Genomic DNA, 18,327 nt, shown 5'->3' on the forward strand with positions numbered 1-18,327 from the left:
ACTTCCAATTGAAGACCCAATTACTAATTTACGAATTTCAATTTGAATTAACAATTTGTATGAATTATATCAAATAATTACAACCTTTTTGTGCGTCTTGATAAACTTTTGACATAATTGGCTCCTCAGTTGATCTTATTGGAGATCTATGACTTAAGTTTGATAAATAGATTTTTCTTTATCCGATCGTCCGTAAAAAAAAACATTTGTATATTTATATACAAGTTGTAATAAGTACATAGAGTGGCTCAGCTCCAAAATTCAAAATCTCCTCGAGAGACGCATAAGACGACGGTACTGGGCCATAGTCATGCCCTGTTACATAAGTTCTCTAACTGCGAAGGGAGTTATTATTTTCTCCTTAGGGGTAAATCGACTAAGGAGTCTATAAATTCGACATGAAAGTCTGAAATTTCGAGGTGTCGAATGATATAGAATGACACCACGCACCATTTTCAGCTTTAACAGGATCATAGTCAATGAGGGATTCTGCCACAGCATTGTACGGCGGTTGCAATGGGCGTGGACATATTGCCCTGCAAACCACTTATGTTGTATTCTCTCCGCTGGGGTAGGAAAATATAAATCCGCGAAATGGCGTGCGAGTCTTGCTCGGCTTGTTTGAGTCGAAGCGGAAGAGATGAGATGCTCGAAGGCAAATGCAATCATATCTTGAGACTGGGTGAGGTCGGAAATACCAAATAAATGTGGAACTTCCATCTATAAAAATAATTTCTTTGATTAAAATTTCTTCATTAAAGAAGCTTACGGAATGAAAATACATTATGAAAATGCTGTTTCTGAAATCTTATTACCAATTTCAGATAAGAATTTAATTATCTTTATTAGCTTTCAAAACCTGCTCTGATACCAGCTGTAAGATCCCTGTTCCCACCGCGCAACGGATTCGGGGTACTAGTAGCGGAAGTAGCACTTCATGCGCGAGGCAGGGTCCCACACTCGGGACCTCGTCCATGGATATCCGAACAAAAGACTAATTCGTCGATTTTTCCAAAACCGAACCCGAAAAAACTTCCCTTATCCGGAAAGCACGGGCGATTTCTCCAGGATAACTTTTTACTCTAACGTAGTCAAGACCATTAGTGATCAAACTGATCCGACTGCACCTATAAAGATACTCGGTCAAATCAAGGAAGAAACTTGCACTTGGATCATTGGGATCAACGCTTTTTTTCCCATCAAGAGGCACAGCCGTTGATTCCTATCCATAGAACAATTACTATCCGGGACTTACTTCATCTATCGTAATAACAGAAATTGAGTCTCGATTTATGGATCCATCAGTCCAGCCTAACCCCATCCGATCCCATGGGTTAGCCAACCACCCAACCACTGTAGTGATGGGATCCAATTAAGAATTTGGTTAGGTTTTGTCCCGGGTACCAAGGAAAAGAGTTCCAAGGCCCCCTAGCCGGAAGTTCATGCAAACATAAAACTAGTCACACCACTTACACACCCAATATGAAATTGCCTTTTTCTTAGCATCAACTACCTTTAAAACAATCCTTTAATAAAGCCATTATGTCACTTATGATAATCCTCAAAGTCTCTGGTTGAATCCTTATTTCTAGTCATTCTTTCATCGGTGTACTTATGGCATCATTGGCAACCAGAACGCTCACCACCTGTTCTCTCAGGAGCCTTTTCCATAGTTCCTAGCTCATAGTAACCGGCAATATATTCATATAATAGAATGGAATCTCCGTGGAAGATCAGCTAGATCAACCCACAGATCCATATAAAAGAGCCATGGACTCATCCGTTGAGGACCAGCAAGGTCAATCAACTAGATCCATGTCCGGTTTCAGAAAACAACTCTTACTCCTTGTTCCAATATCTTCCACGATGCACGTGTGGGTATCTTCGGCAACCCAGAGCCCGAGCACCGTATGGTCAGCACCCTCTAGGATCCTTCGCAGGTGACCTAGCGCTTCACTCATAGGCCGCTTCCTTGGTCCCTCATCCACCGTACCGGAAGCTCACCATTTAAATCGAACCGAGGCTGGTCAAGACCTCGATCGACCTTGCTACGTGAGACGTCCTCCATTGACTCTCCGTCAGCAGTTGCAACTTTATCAGTTCGATCTTCATGACCTTAATCCTCAAGACGGTCAAAATGCTTCTCCAGCATTCTTGACATAAAACAGTCATTTACAAACAGTCACAAAATACAGTTTCTATAACGAACTCTTGTCTTTCCATATTATCCACTCTCGGACCACATTACTTATTCCACATTCCATTCAATGTGTACTCGTTCTCATCCATTCACTCATATAGACTACACATTATCTCACATACACCTTCATATTCATTATTCTACATACATATCCATGTTCGTACGTCCACATCATACATCCGATTTCACATTCATACATACACATCTACATGCATACATCCACATCCACATTCATACATCCATACCTCCATTTCTACATCCACACATCCACATTCATATTCATACATCCACATTGACATGCATACATCCATTTTCACATCCTCATTCATACATCCACATTCACATACATACATCCACATCCGTATCTACATCTATACATCCACATCCACATCCACATTCACATTCATACATATACATCTACATGTATACATCCATTTTCACATCCTCATTCATACATACACATCCACATACATACATACACATCCGTATCAACATCCATACATCCACATCCACATCCACATTCACATTCATACATATACATCTACATGTATACATCCACATCACATTCATACAACCATATTACATCCATTCTCGTCCTAACACATCCCATATACATCTTAACACATCTTAACTCATCTTAACACATTTAACACATTCTATCACATCTCATACACATCTTATCACATCTTTTCACATCTCATACACCTCTTATCACATCCTATCACTTTCCATACGCATCTTATCAAATCTTATCACATCTCATATACCTCTTATCACATCTTATCACATTTCATATCTTTTTTTAAGAGAATTCTTATATTTGATATAAGATTTCTCTACACATTTATTTATGCATAAATTCCATTTAAGGAGATTAACACTTTCGAAATTAAAATCAATCTTTTATGCATCTTCTTATGCATAAATTCAACCTGGTAGGAATTACAGTTTTAGAATAAAAGAATTTCTCTTATGCATCTAAGTTATGCATAAAATCCATTTATGATGAAAATCACACTTTTAGTATAAAAAGAATATCTTTTATGCATACCTCTATGCATGAAATCCAAATATAATAAAAGTAACACTTTTATAATAAAATAATCAACTTTTATGCATATCTCTATGCATGAAATCCAATTATGATAAAAGTAACACTTTTATAATAAAATAATCAACTTTTATGCATACCTCTATGCATGAAATCCAATATGATAAAAGTAACACTTTTGATAAAATTTTTTCCTTTATGCATACTTCTATGCATGAAAATTAAAAATGATAAAAGTAACACTTTTGATATAAAAAAATTATCCTTTATGCATACTTCTATGCATGAAAATTAAAAATGATAAAAGTAACACTTTTGATATAAAAAAATTTCCTTTATGCATACTTCTATGCATGAAAATTAAAAATGATAAAAGTAACACTTTTAATATAAAAAATTTTCCTTTATGCATACTTCTATGCATGAAAATTAAAGATGATAAAAGTAACACTTTTGATATAAAAATTATCCTTTATGCATACTTCTATGCATGAAAATTAAAAATGATAAAAGTAACACTTTTGATATAAAAAATTTTCCTTTATGCATACTTCCATGCATGAAAATTAAAAATGATAAAAGTAACACTTTTAATATAAAAAAGTTATCTTTTATGCATACTTCTATGCATAAAAATTAAAATTGATAAAAATAACACTTTTGATATAAAAATTTATTCATTATGCATACTTCTATGCATGAAAATAAAAATGGTAAAAATAACACTTTTGATATAAAAACTTATCCTTTATGCATGATATTAAAATTCAATTTCTCCACGATTATAATGAAATTCTTTCAATTAATCTAGGATGATAATTCCTAGAATATGGTAGGAAGTCCTCTTTTTATGCTTTGAATGAAATTATTTTATGCATAATTTTTATAAAAATTTTGCCATAGCTCCGCTGCTATGACTGATAAATCTCAAATTTTCTAAGGGATAAAGCTTATCATTAAGGAAATAATTAAAATGATCTCTAATTGGATCATTAATCCATAATGGATTGAATCATCAATATACATAAACTAAAAGAATAGAAAAAAGCCATTAATTTGGCCTCAAGCATAGCTTAATCTTGGGTTAAGGAAAAGCTTTATGAAAAGCTTGATTTGGATTGAGAATGGGTCATGAGTATGACCATTTCTTGAGTGAGAGAGAGAAATTACATAAAAACCATTAGAATTTAAACATAAATAGAAATTAACTTCAATAGCATTTATTAAATTATGTAACTCTTCACTACTATTCACCAATTAACTTCAATAGCATTTAAAAAACCATACCAATTAAGCTTCTCAAGCTTGAGAGGGGTTGCGAAGAGAGAAACATTGAGAAATTATAGAAAAGATCAATATTCACTAATTACCTTACAAATTGCTTGATTCTTTGTTCACGGTAGAGGCCCCCAACCAATCAATTGGTTAAGTATGTTGATGGAACCACTAATGGGGATTGAAGAAAGAGGGAAGCTCCAAAAACTAGTGAATTATTAAATGAATTCATAGTTCTTGGCTTAGATGGAGTAGAGTAACGATGCATAAACACTATATATTTTTCAACAAGGGGGAGGCTTCTATTTATAGAAAAAATTGAGCTCCTAACCAAACAAACTGATTCTAGAATTTTCCAAATCAATTTGGTCAATTTTTGACCATTTTTAGGTCAGTTAAGCTAACTTTTTGGAACTAGACTTGAATTAGGAGAGAGGAGAGATGAAATATCTCAATTTTTATGAGTTTAAAACTCATTCAAGCATGTGAAATATGCACCTCCTTTAAAGAACTCCCCTTCCTTACATATGTGTCATAATGGAATCATTTTAATATTGCTCATAGTTTTTTTTAAACTAATAAACCTTGTACATTTTCAACTCTTCATCTTATGTGAATTATGCACCTCCTTTAAAGAACTCCCCTTCCTTACATATGTGTCATAATGGAATCATTTTAATATTGCTCATAGTTTTTTTACTAATAAACCTTGTACATTTTCAACTCTTCATCTTATGTGAAATATGCACCTCCTTTAAAGAACTCCCCTTCCTTACATATGTGTCATAATGGAATCATTTTAATATTGCTCATAGTTTTTTACTAATAAACCTTGTACATTTTCAACTCTTCATCTTATGTGAGCATTTACTCATTTTTGGATACCCAAAATATCTCATATTTTTAATATTGCTCATAGTTTTTTACTAATAAACCTTGTACATTTTCAACTCTTCATCTTATGTGAGCATTTACTCATTTTTGGGTATCTTCTTTTACAAATTGGATTTATCTCCTCCCTACACATGGATTGATGCTATTGGCCCATAGGAACCTTAATTGGATCATAATTCAAAAATTTCTGAAAATCTAGACCCTTAGGCCAAGGTCCTTTATACCCATTTCCAATTAATTCCAATTACACATTGGAAAGTTCTTTTTGAATTTCTGTTTCAGGGGAACTTATTTTAATAAGATGAGATAATTTTCTATCCAAAAATATTAAAAATTTAAATATTCTCTCTCTAGAATATTTTCTCTCTCTAGGTTAAAACAATTAGAAACAAGTCTTTTATATTTCTGAAGAGGGATTGATTACAGGGGAAGATGCTGGACATTTTGAGAGGCTGGGGAGGAATCTTACATTATGGGTCATGTGGAGTATTATCGACGCTTCATAATTTTTTATGCTAAGATAGCCAGACCTTTATACAAGCTTCTCATTCTCTTTGAGTGGACTCGGGAGCGTCAAGAAGCATATGATCATCTAAAGCAAGCATTGGCGCGTACCAATTCTATGACCTCCCAATTGGGATCTCATATTTCACATGTATATTGATGCATCAAATTTTGCAATTGGTTACGTGTTAGCTTAGCCTGGTGAGTTTAAATTGGACTATGCAGTTTGCTTCGCTAGTCGTCAGTTAAATGATGCAGAGGTGAATTACACCACCACAGAGAGAAGGATTGGCCATGGTTTACGCCATCAAGAAATACCAACATTACCTTTTGGCCAACAAGTTTATATTTTTCGTGAACCATCAAGCCTTACTATACCTAGTAAACAAACTGTGCACCACGGGGAGAATCACACAATGGTTAGTATTGTTGTTGGAATTTGACTTTACAGTCGTGGTGAGAAAGGGAACACGGCATGCGTTAGCCGATCACATGTCAAGAATTCCAAATGGGGAACCAGCAAATGGTGTTGATAATGATCTTCCTGATGCTTGTTTATTTAAGGTAGACATGGTACCCGAATGGAGTGAAGAAATCTTAGAGAATCTAGCTTATGGGTTTTCGTAAGAAATACCTTTGAACAAAGACAAAATGCAACAGCTTATGAAGCTTGTTGCATCTTATGAACTGATTGCAAGAGAGATTTATAAGCTAGGAAAAGATAATGTACTCAGAAGATGCGTTAGAGAGGATGAGTTCGTCACACCATATTGGAAGTAGCTCATTCAGGGATGGTGGGAATTTTGTTGGAGAAATCACAACTCGAAAAGTTCTTCAAGCAGAACTATGGTGGTCTACGTTATTCAGAGATGCCATAGAATTTGTCAAAAGATGCAAAGAATGTCAACGTATCGCTATCCCACAACAACGCGACAAGATGCCACTAACCCCCATCATTGTAAGACAACCATTTGAGAAATGGGAGATAGATTTTGTGGGACCTATTAGTCCAGCATGGCACATCCAATCTAGGCCCGATATGTGATCATAGCCACTGACTATTTCACAAAATGGGCAGAAGCCAGAGCCACTAAGAGAGCTGATGCACGAACAATAGCAAGATTTATATACGAGCAAATCATCTCGAGGTTTGGATGTCTGTTAGAATTAGTTAGTGATCGCGGCTCACACTTTATCAATGAGGTGATTAATCATTTACTTGCAAGGTTCCTAGTAGTAATCCATCGAAAATCATCACGTTATTACCTATAGGCAAATGGTCAAGCAGAGAGTACAAACAAGATTTTGTGTACTATCTTGACAAAAACATTGGAAGCAAATCGAATAGATTGGGAGCATAAATTAACAGCAGCCCTCTGGGCCTATCGCGCATCATATAAGGTAGCGACAAGATATACTCCCTTTCGTCTAGCTTATGGGATTAAAGCAGTTATGCCCATGGAATACCTAGTTCCAATCTTAAGGATTGCTGTACAAGAGCGTCTAACGGAGAATGCTTTAGGCAAAAGACTAATTGACTTGGAAAAGCTGGATGAGACCAGGTTGATGGCATCACATGGGCTCATGGTTGAAAAAGTAAGCAAGTATCCAATTTTTATACAAATGGGTATAAGGTAAGCTCTATATCATTCACTCATCATGTGCATGATTGATTGCTTGTTGAGAATCATAACAAAAAATGAGAAAAATTCAATCTTATGCGCTCTGACGTAAAACTACAAAAAATGGTTTCAGGCCGTGAAAAGGTCCGAAATAATTCAGGTCATGAAACGGTAATTTTCATGCAGCGCCACATGGCTTCCTTCATTAAGGTATCCGCCCTGTTCGACGGCTGTGTTATAAAATCAAATTCTCTTTCTTCTTTCGTCATTTCATCGTTTACGATTATCGGTCTTCTGCATTCGATTGTGTGCGCATCTCCGAGCTCCCATCTTCCTTACGATCTCCTCGACCATTCCCTTCAAGGTGGGAGCTTAACTCTTATTTTCTTTTCTTTTCTTTTTATTGTTTTTTTATCAATGGCTTCTATTATATTGCGAAAATCGTCATCGTTTCTCATTTCATTCAATGAACGCATCACATGTGCATAAGAAAAATCAAACAAATATAAAGATTCTATAAAAAGATTCACGAACACCGAGTCTTTGTTACACGATAGTGATGACACCATTTCACGGCCTACCATTTCACGAGTCAGCCATTTCACGGCCCACCATTTCACGGGTCTGCACTTTCACGAACAACCATTTCACAGCCCACCATTTCACAGGTCTGCACTTTCACGAACCCATCTTTTCACGACCAACCATTTCACGGCCTGGGTCTGCACTTTTCACGAACCCATCTTTTCACGACCAACCATTTCACGGCCTGGGTCTGCACTTTCAGGGGGCCAACCAGTTCATGGCCCACCATTTCACGGGTCTGCACTTTCACGGACAACCATTTCACGGCCCACCATTTCACGGGTCTGCACTTTCACGAATAGCCATTTCATGGCCCACCTTTTCACGGCCACCCATTTCACGACCCAGGTCTGCACTTTCACGGCGGCCAACCATTTCACGACCCACCATTTCATGGGTCTGCACTTTCACAGATAACTATTTCACGGCCAACCATTTCATGGCCCACCATTTCATGAGTCTGCACTTTCGCGGGTCAACCCTCTTCACTCCATGCTGCTTCACGCCATATGCTAACTACTAACATAAAATTACCTATTCCACATCAATATATATTTATATATACAAAAAAAGAGTGGAAAAGATGGTATCAAGCCCCACCAGAAAACCAACAACAAGGGAACCAAGAGAGGGAGAATCACAAAGGCCGATGGCACCACTGAAGAACTCCTCATCGATGAGAGGACTTGATAAGAGAGGCTCTATACCTTCTAGCTGCTGCAACTAGACACCATTCACATAGCATTGACAAGATGCCAATGGAGGACATGCTCAAGAAGATAGCATACAATTCGAATGGTGCTAAGTATGAAAATATTAAAGATGAGGCAACAGAAAAAGCTTGCAGGAGGGAAATATCTTTGATGCTACAAATAAAGCCAGTAGGACAGATACATGAGGGTGAGCCTCCACACAATTGCCAAGGTACAGGAAGAGAAAGAGGAAGATTGGGTATATTACCTCCACAAGGAGACGGAAAACTATTTAAATGCTCACCAGTCAAAGATAAGTAACCCATACCTCCTCACACAGGTCCTAAACCATGAAGCAAAAAGTCTTGTCAAGGAGCCCGAACCAGAAGAATGACTACAGTTAAGCACTACTACAAGACCAACCCAAGGTAACAACTAGAACTGATGAAGAAGGACAAGCCATCTTGATAGAGACCCATGACATCTTAAAGCAGATCAAGAAAGACCGCAAAAAGAAGACAGATAAAAAGATGTGGGGGTCCTCACCGATGTTGCAACAGAATCACAAAGAATAGAGGAGAAAGTTGCAACTGAGATTCGAACTTACCAGGATGCAATACAAGAAACCATCTTCACTTAGCAACACCTTACTCCCCCATCCAGCCTTACCCAGCATATATTTACTACGTTATCTGCTCTCAAGGACTCCATGTTGGCAAACACACCAATTGAAACAGCTCCAGAACCTATCACACTCATGCAAACTGAAGAAACAAGAAGTGAAGAAGTAGCCACCACGGCCCAAACACCAGCAGGAGGCTGAGGGACCAGCAAATGCCAAAGATCTCTAGAGCCATCAAGTCCAAGCAAGTGAAGACAATTGGAAAATGAAGAAGGGCTACCACAACTTGCATCCTTGCACAACATCGACTACCAAAACAACTGTCGAGGGACTAGAACGAGCTTCTCAATCAACCACTAACTGGGCTGGAAACAGAATAGGGGACCGATACACTAAGAGAGCAAGAGCAAAAAGTTTGGCGATGCCATCTCCTCACCACCCATATTCTCCATGATCGTAGAGCAGTGCACTCTGAAAGTAAGTCAAGGACACATCAGCACAAGTGCAAAAGCTACAAGCAAACCTCGGGCCAGCAGAATCAACACACAGGGAAGTTATTAGGAAAAGCTTGCAGGCTTCAGAAGAGCAGGAAAAGAGATACACATCCTTGGAAAGTAATAATCTTGTGTTAAGCCAAACCATAGTCCAAAAGATAAAAGAGAATGCTGATCTCAATGCCAAGCCGGAACAAGCAAAGGAACAACTCCAGAAAGAGGTAAATCAGAAGAGGTGCTACAAAACCAAATTATACAGCTAATAGCACAGCTCAAAGCAGAGGAGGAAAGAGCAAATCGCCTACAACAAGAACGCAAACTAACCAATAAGGCTCATGCAGAGAAAATCCAAGCCCTCAATGAAACCATAAACGCAAGCCAGGCGAAAGCACACACAAAAGAGCTGGCACACCAAGAAACAGTGACGTTGCTCACCCAACAGCTCCAAGATATTCAAAACCTGGTAGCCCAAAGACTCCACAAGATTACTACAGCTTAGGAAAGGGAAGCAAGAGCCCAACGGGCCCAAGAAGTTGCCACAAGAAGATTTGAAGACTTAGATGCTGCAAGGATCCGAGAAACAGCCATTTCTAACCTCCTTATTAGCAACAGGGACTCCCGCCTGCAAGAGCTTGAGCGCTAGCTAGCAATGTGCCAGCTAGCAAAATAAGAAAGAAGTCAAAGGCCGGAGCCAAGTGATGACCTTCGTCTCCTCGTTGAGCATGCCTTCGAGTTGGGTACCCCATCCCACAAGTACATGACTTATTGGATAAACTTAAATGTGTTAGTGTGTTTAGTAAAATTAATCTTAAATCGGGATATCACCAAATCCTCATGGATCCAAGTGACATCTATAAGACTGCTTTTCGTACATAATTCAGGCACTATGAGTTTGTTGTGATGCCCTTTGGCCTCACAAATTCTCCAGTTACTTTTGCTCATATGATGAATAAAATTTTTCTAGACTACCAGCACTTTGTGATTGTTTTCTTTGATGATATTTTGTGTTTAGTACATGTGAGGAAGAGCACTTAGAACACCTAAGCATTGTCTTTGAGTTTCTTCATGAAAATCAATTGTATGCAAACCCAAACAAAAGCACTTTCTTTCAATCTAAAATTGAGTACTTAGGTCATATTATTTCAGTTGAGGGAGTGTGTGTTGACCCAAAGAAGTTCAAACAATTCAGGATTGGCCTATACCTAAATCCATACATGAGGTTACATCATTCTTAGGTCTAGTAGGATTTTACAAGAAGTATGTTAAGAAAATTTCTCGCATTTCTCTCACAGTTACTATTTTGCTTCATAAGAAGGTGACCTTTCGTTGGGGAGATAGCCACCAAAAAGCTTTTGACACACTTAAATATTTATTGAATCATGCCCTATTTTACAATTAACAGATTTCTCTTAGTCATTTTTCTTAGTTGTGTGACTGATGCTAGTGGCTCAAGAATAGGTGCAGTATTAATGCAAAATGACCATCCTATTGCTTTTGAGAGTAGAAAACTTAAACTGCCAGAAGCTAACAATATCCCATATGACAAGAAACTTTTAGATGTAGTTCACACTTTAAATATTTAGAACCATTACCTCATGGGATCCAACGTTTTGATTAAAACTGATCGACAAGCTATTAAAAACTTGTTGACCCAATCAACCATATCCGTCCGCCATATTAAACGGGCTACTTTTATCCAAAACTTTCATCCAGTGATTCAATACCACCAGGAGAAATTAATGTTGTAGCCGATACCTTAAGTCGTAGACATATGTTAATGAAATCTCTATTTGTCATTCTTATGCTTTTGATAAGACTAAGGATGTTTATTTGAATCATATCTCTATAGCTCATGTGCAATATTTTGATGCAATGATAGACACATATGCTAATGATTCACATTTTGCACATGCTTGGAATGCTATTCGATAACAATAGGTTTTTGCCATTGGATGATTACTCCTATGCAAAATGGTTTTCTATTCTTTAAACGAAAGCTTTGAATAACCACACCATTTAGGGATTTAGCCATCACTGAAATGCATGCTCCTATATATATATGGGTCATAGAGGAATTCAGTCTACAATGGCTACATGTAAAGAACTCTTTTTCTGGAAATAATGTGTTGTATCTCAAAGAGTTAAGAGACATCATGATAAGTCCTTTGGTCTTTTAATGTCCCTGCCTATCCTTAAGGGTCATTGGGAAGATATTTCCATGGATTTAATCATAGGTTTACCAACTACGTCATCTCAAAATGGCATGATATGGACCATAGTTGTCTGGTTTAGCAAGCAAAGCATACTTTGTTCCTTTGCAAAAAGACTCTATCCGCCACTCAAGCTACTAAGCTTTTCATCAAGACCATTTTCCCTCATCATGGCTTTTCGAAAGTCATTCTCTCAGACCGAGATGGTTGTTTTTGCAATCACTTTTGGGTTGCACTATTTAAAAACCTAGGATCTAAGATGGATTTTACATCCTCTTTCCATCTAAAAAACAATGACCAGACTGAAGTGACAAATAGTACAATTATGGGCCTTCTTGGATCTTACACTACAGAAAATCATACTAATTGGGATCAGCATATGCCTCTTCTCCAGTTTGCTTATAACAATACCCCTCATTTGGCTACTAGTTGATCTCCTTTTGAGGTCATTTATGGTCAAAAGCTTCCAATCCCTATTTCTACCATAGATAGTGGTGTCCTTGCCGCCACTGATTCCTTAGCCCGTGACCATACAAAGATTTTAGAGGAAGTGATTGACTCAATCAAAAGGGCCCAATTAAGGTACATAGCTCAAGCTAATAAAAAAAGACAAGCAATTAAATTCAAAGCGAGTTATTTTGTTTGGTTAAGAATTGAAAAGAGAAGACTACAGAGCATTGAAAAACACCCTAAACTCAAGCTATCACCAAAATCTTATGGGCCATTCAAGATATTAGAGCAAATCAATCAAAATGCATTCCGTTTGGGCATTCCCTCTCCATATTATTCTTTTAAGACCGTTCAAAGAACACTGTCCAATTAGTCTAGTGATGATTGATGGCCCTCCACTTTGAGAATGATGCTTGTTGCTGAGATTTTAATTCATGAGTCTGTTATTGACTATGACCTTCATACGACGACTTATACTGGTAATCAATACCATAGGTATTTGTTTAAATACAAAATCATTCCCTCTTGAGGAATGTTAATAGCTATCACAAGCATCACTAAGCCCCAACTACCAAAACTTCATTCTAGCATACCACTCACAATCTCATTGATTTCTATATGGGACATAGATTTACAGGTCTAGGCAGTGTTTCCTTTCACTCACATGTGCCGATTCGCTGGTCTAGGCAATGTTTCCTTTCACTCACATGTGCCAATTTGCCGGTTTAGGTAGCACTAATATTCTTAAGGTATGTGTGCAGATTCATCAGTCAGGCAACATAGTTGTTTTTATTTGTTTAGCGCTAATTCACCGGTTTAGGCAGTACTATGTGCTCAATTGATTTTGTGTAAATTCACTGATCTAGGCAATTTTGAGTACCGATTTGCCGGTATAGGTAGCACTGTTTATGGGATGTTTTTGCATATGGTTGGCCACCCTTGCTCTTTTGTATTTCATCAACTGAGAAAAGTTGCTTTTCAACCTGGGGCATGTTATGGAAATGGATATTTGTGAAAATTTTAAATGAGTTTTGTGGATTTAATGATTTATTATTTGCCGCTCGATAGTGACATGGTTTGCGCGTGAGCGTGGAGCACTGGTCACATCATGCTTGGCGAATGTGTTTTGTGTTTTTGGTGAGCAAATCAGTGTACCCCTAGGGTAGCATGGGCACAATGGTGGCTATTATTCATTTTGTTTTCACCGATTTCGTGGCTGTCGTGGATTTTGCTAGGCACCAGCCGACCACTCGTAGAGCATTTAATTAATTAATTTTGGAACAAGATAATTAATTATAGACAAATACTTTATTATAAATAGCCTTACTTGGAGGCCGTCACTTTTTGAAAAGGAAACCCCAAATTAGAATGTAATTTGCTATTTTGAGCACATGAAGAAAAGTACTCTATAAATACATGCATGAAGAAGGGCGCTCACTCACGCATGGGGGGGGGAGATTGCACCCATTAACTTGTGTAGCTCAACCCTCTCTTTTCTTATAAGATTCTCTTTTGATTTTATGTTAACCTAAGTGCTCTTCTCTTCAACAAATATACAGCCTACTGCAAAGGCTGAAGCATCGATAAACCTTGCTCCAATCAGGTGCTCTCAAGATGGGAGCCGATATCAAAGCCTTTTTGAGCTTCTTACAAGCTTCTTCACATTGAGAGCGTGCATGTGTGCGCATGGGTGGCGGGACCAGCCGAATGGGGAAGGGAAGCAGGCAAGAGTGTGTGTGTGTGCTCTGGCAACGTAGGCATCATGAGGGAGAGAGGGAGCAAGAGTGCACGTGTGTGCACGCAAGTGGCAATGAGACGACCTAGAGAGGGAGAGAGAGACAGAGAGCATGCGTGTGTGTGCACGCTCGCAGCATAGATAGCAGAGGGGAGAGAGAGAGAGAGAGAGAGAGAGAGAGAGAGAGAGAGAGAGAGAGAGAGAGGTATTAATGTCGATAGAATTCCCTAGAGAGAGAGAGAGGGAGCGTGTGTGTGATGTGCTACGGGTGGGTTGGGAAAAGCGATGCGAGATGAGACGAGACTGCTTAACGTCGACTTATTGATCTAGAGGGACCAATCAAACGGAGAGACTTGAACCTAGGTGGGTCCATTTCATCCCAACAAGGGCAATCCCACTAGCCATTTCTACCCCACAATGGGTGGTAGAAAGGTAGTGAGAGTGTCCTTTTTTACACACACACGAGAGAGAGAGAGAGAGAGAGAGAGAGAGAGAGAGAGAGAGAGAGAGAGAGAGAGAGAGAGAGAGAGAGAGAGAGAGAGAAGGGTTGTAGGATGGAGAGGGAGTGTGTGTGCGCGCGCGTGTAGAAGAAGCGAGGAAGAGAGAGAGAGAGGGGCCGGATGAATATAGAGAGAGGGAGAGTGTGCGTGCATAGAGCGAGAGAGTATGAGGAGTGAGGGAGAGAGAGAGGACCGTGAGGGGGGTAGAGAGACAAGGAGTGTGGGTGCGTAGGGGGAGGGAATAGAACCGAGGAAGAGAGAGAGAAAGGCTGTAGGGATAGAGAGAGAGAGTGTGTGTGTGGGCGAAGAGGGAGAGTGGTGGGAAAAAACTTAGAGTGAGAGAGTAGGGTAAGGAAAGGGGAGAGAGAGAGAGAGAGAGAGAGAGAGAGAGAGAGAGGGAAGGCTACCTGTAAGATGAAAGCGTGATTGTGTGTGTGTAGAGTGTGTGTGCATGTGTGATAGGGTGAGTGTATGTGCATGGATTGTGTGCACATGTGTGATAGAGCATGTGTGTGTGTCAAGTATGAGTCCATGCATGGTGGAGTGTGTGCACTTGCATAAAGTGTGTGTGCATGCATGGTAGGTTGCATATGCATGTGCATAGGAGTGTGTGCGTGTGCGTGTGCGCCGTGTGTAAAAGAAAGGGAGTGTGTGTGCATGCATGTAAGAGTGTGTGTGCATGCATAGGAGAGTGTAAAAGCGTGAGAAGTGCGGATGTACGAGTATAGAAGTGTGTGTGTGTATACGTGTGTGTGTGCCTAGGTCGAGTTTGCCTAGGTCGAGTGTACTACATGCTGGACGTGTGAGCAAGAGTTCGTGGGCCAAGGGTATGAGTGTGCAAGCGAGCGTATGTGCGAATGTTAGGCACATGTGTGTGTAGGCAAGCTTGACCATCAACAGAAGGGGGGTGTATGAGTATACGGTTTCAGAACAAGGAGGGAATTCCAAGGGAGTTATGGTTTCTCAAATTATGATTTCCTTCACATGGTTGTTTTGTTATTATTTTTGGTGATCATTGAAAGGTTGGTTGTTAAGTGTCTGTATATGAAGAGTATGGCAGGTGGTTGTTGAGTGTCTATATATGAAGAGTATGGTAGGTGGTTGTTGAGTGAAAGGTCAAACTGTTAAGGTATGGCAGGAGGGACTCCAAGAGGGGGTCAAATTTTATGGTAGTGAACATGGGAAAATTGTATTCATTTGTTTGTTGACATGCACGTACAGTCTGTGATGATCAAATTACCTTCGAATTCTACTTTGGGGGCTCATTCGCTAAAGAGCATGTTTCCCCACATGGTTTGGTAAGATAGTCGAGGCCTTAGGTGCCTAAACTCACCGGTAGATGTTGATCCATGTCACCAACTTTTGAGGCTCAGGCTAGTGGAGGACGACGAAGCGGCCCCATGACTCGTTGGATGGGCACGGTGGTGGTCCAATGGGCTCACGTCTTGGGAAGCGGGATTCTCCTTGTCCGTAGATAGAGTGGCTGGATGGGTGGCCTGAGGTAGCAAGAGCTCCATGTCTTCAATTAGTGACATTCTTTTTGTTGAGCAGTTATTAGTTAATGTATGCCAATGGTCGTTGTTAGTTCTTATGAGAGGCCATTGTTGGCCAACAATATTATTTGTTTTTTTTTTTGGTGATGATGCATTCGTCTACAGTTTATCAATATAGATTATATTTGTTTGGTGCATTCATTTCTCTATATACTCTCACACCGGGTGTAGCACCAGACCACAGTGGGTGCCTTGTGGATGGAAGGATTGAGCAGGGAAGACCTCCTTGCATTGCGAATAAGGCAACTGGAGAGAAGGCCAGAAGATGTAGAGCTTGCTAAAGCTCGCTTGAAAAATGCAAGGTTGAAAAATAAAGAAAGATTTGATAGAAGACACAGACTCCGGCCAAAACCTATTGAAGAAGGTGATTGGGTTCTAATGTATGATAGTAGCCTTGACAACCAATTCACTGTTCAAAGAAAATTTGCAAAAAGATGGTTTGGCCCTTACATTGTCAAGCATGTGCATGGAAATGCCACGTATACTCTGTGTGAGCTTGATGGAACAGAGATAAAGAATCTTGTGGCAGGCAAAAGAATCAAGATGTTTAAAAGAAGGCATGATAGTGATCCTTTTGATTCACAGGAGACTCAGGATGAGAGGCTTGACAGTGGTAGTATGGATATGGTTGAAGAGGAAGAGGATGATCTTCCTGGTAATGTAGAAGATGAAGACGACATCCAGTTATATGTGGATCTTGATAATGATTTGGCACATACCAGAGGATGTGCAGGTTTAGAGGGGGTGGATGTCGTGCCATGGCACGTCTATGGTGTGAAACCATGCATGTGAGGCCATCAAATGCAAATCCAGATGCATGGGGTTAAGTGCCATGACGAGTCATTATATGATGCCTGAGTACATATGTTCATATTGTAAATGAGGTTCAATAAGACAAGCTGAGGCTGAGCCAGGTCTCGAAGCCTCTGACAGTGTGGTGTGAATTGTGGAGTTTTTTATGCTTATGGAGAATTTTGGAGATAGCAGAAACCCTGTGCCTTGATAGGACTGGATTATGCTTGTGGGTTTGACTGCTTTTACTGATTCCATGAGATGGTGAAATGCTCATAAGCCGTGTCTATCATGGTTGAGTTGATATTAACACTGAGACAGAAAACTTTTATGGTATATAATGGTCGTGGTCATGATCATATGCTTCCGATGGCAAGGTCATATGTGTAATAAGGATGCCAAATGAAGCTTCTTTTGATGTGGCGTGGGAAACACCCTTAGCAAGGTTGTGGTGTGAAGGAGTTTGATTTTTTTTTATGGTTATCACTCTAAAATAGATGCGTGGAATGGTAGGCGCAGCGTGGAATTTCAAAATGGAAAAAACGCGTTTTCAGCTGCAAAAGGTGGTGGGGGCGCCGATTCCCTTGCGGGAAAAAGGAGAAAAAACCAGAGTGTGGGGAAGCGCATATCTGAGGGGAGTCTGCAGGAAAAAAAAGAGAGCATAGACGCTTTCGACCAGAGTTTTCAGTTGCAGGCTGGCGGCGACTGTTCATGTCATGTAGGAGCTTGAATTGATGAGCTAATTGAGAGCTATCTAGTGAAGGGATTTTCAAATATATATATATGATTCCAGCCTTTCACGGCCTACAGAGAAGCGCCGTATGAAGATAATTAAAAAAAAAAGAAAATCATGTGAAATTCGCCTTCCTACCTTCAGATAAGTGTTGATTTACTTTTATTTAATTTCACCACTCTACCTACCCACGATTTGAAAAATCGTAAGGCCCATAAAACCTTAAAGGTTTTGTAAATCAAGAATGACTTGGTGTGAGGAGTTGTGATATTAATGCATCAAAATACGTGGAACCAAAATATCAGAAAATGCAGCAAGGATTTTGGTAAATTTGATTTGTTTCTACCCTAGTGGATCTAGAATGCAAGCCTTGGAATTTCTTAAAAGCATGTGAGCATGTTATAGTTATGCCATA

The sequence above is a fragment of the Cibotium barometz genome, chromosome 29 (assembly GCF_041138505.1).
Source record: "Cibotium barometz isolate CiBa-2024 chromosome 29, ASM4113850v1, whole genome shotgun sequence".
Taxonomy (NCBI): domain Eukaryota; kingdom Viridiplantae; phylum Streptophyta; class Polypodiopsida; order Cyatheales; family Cibotiaceae; genus Cibotium; species Cibotium barometz.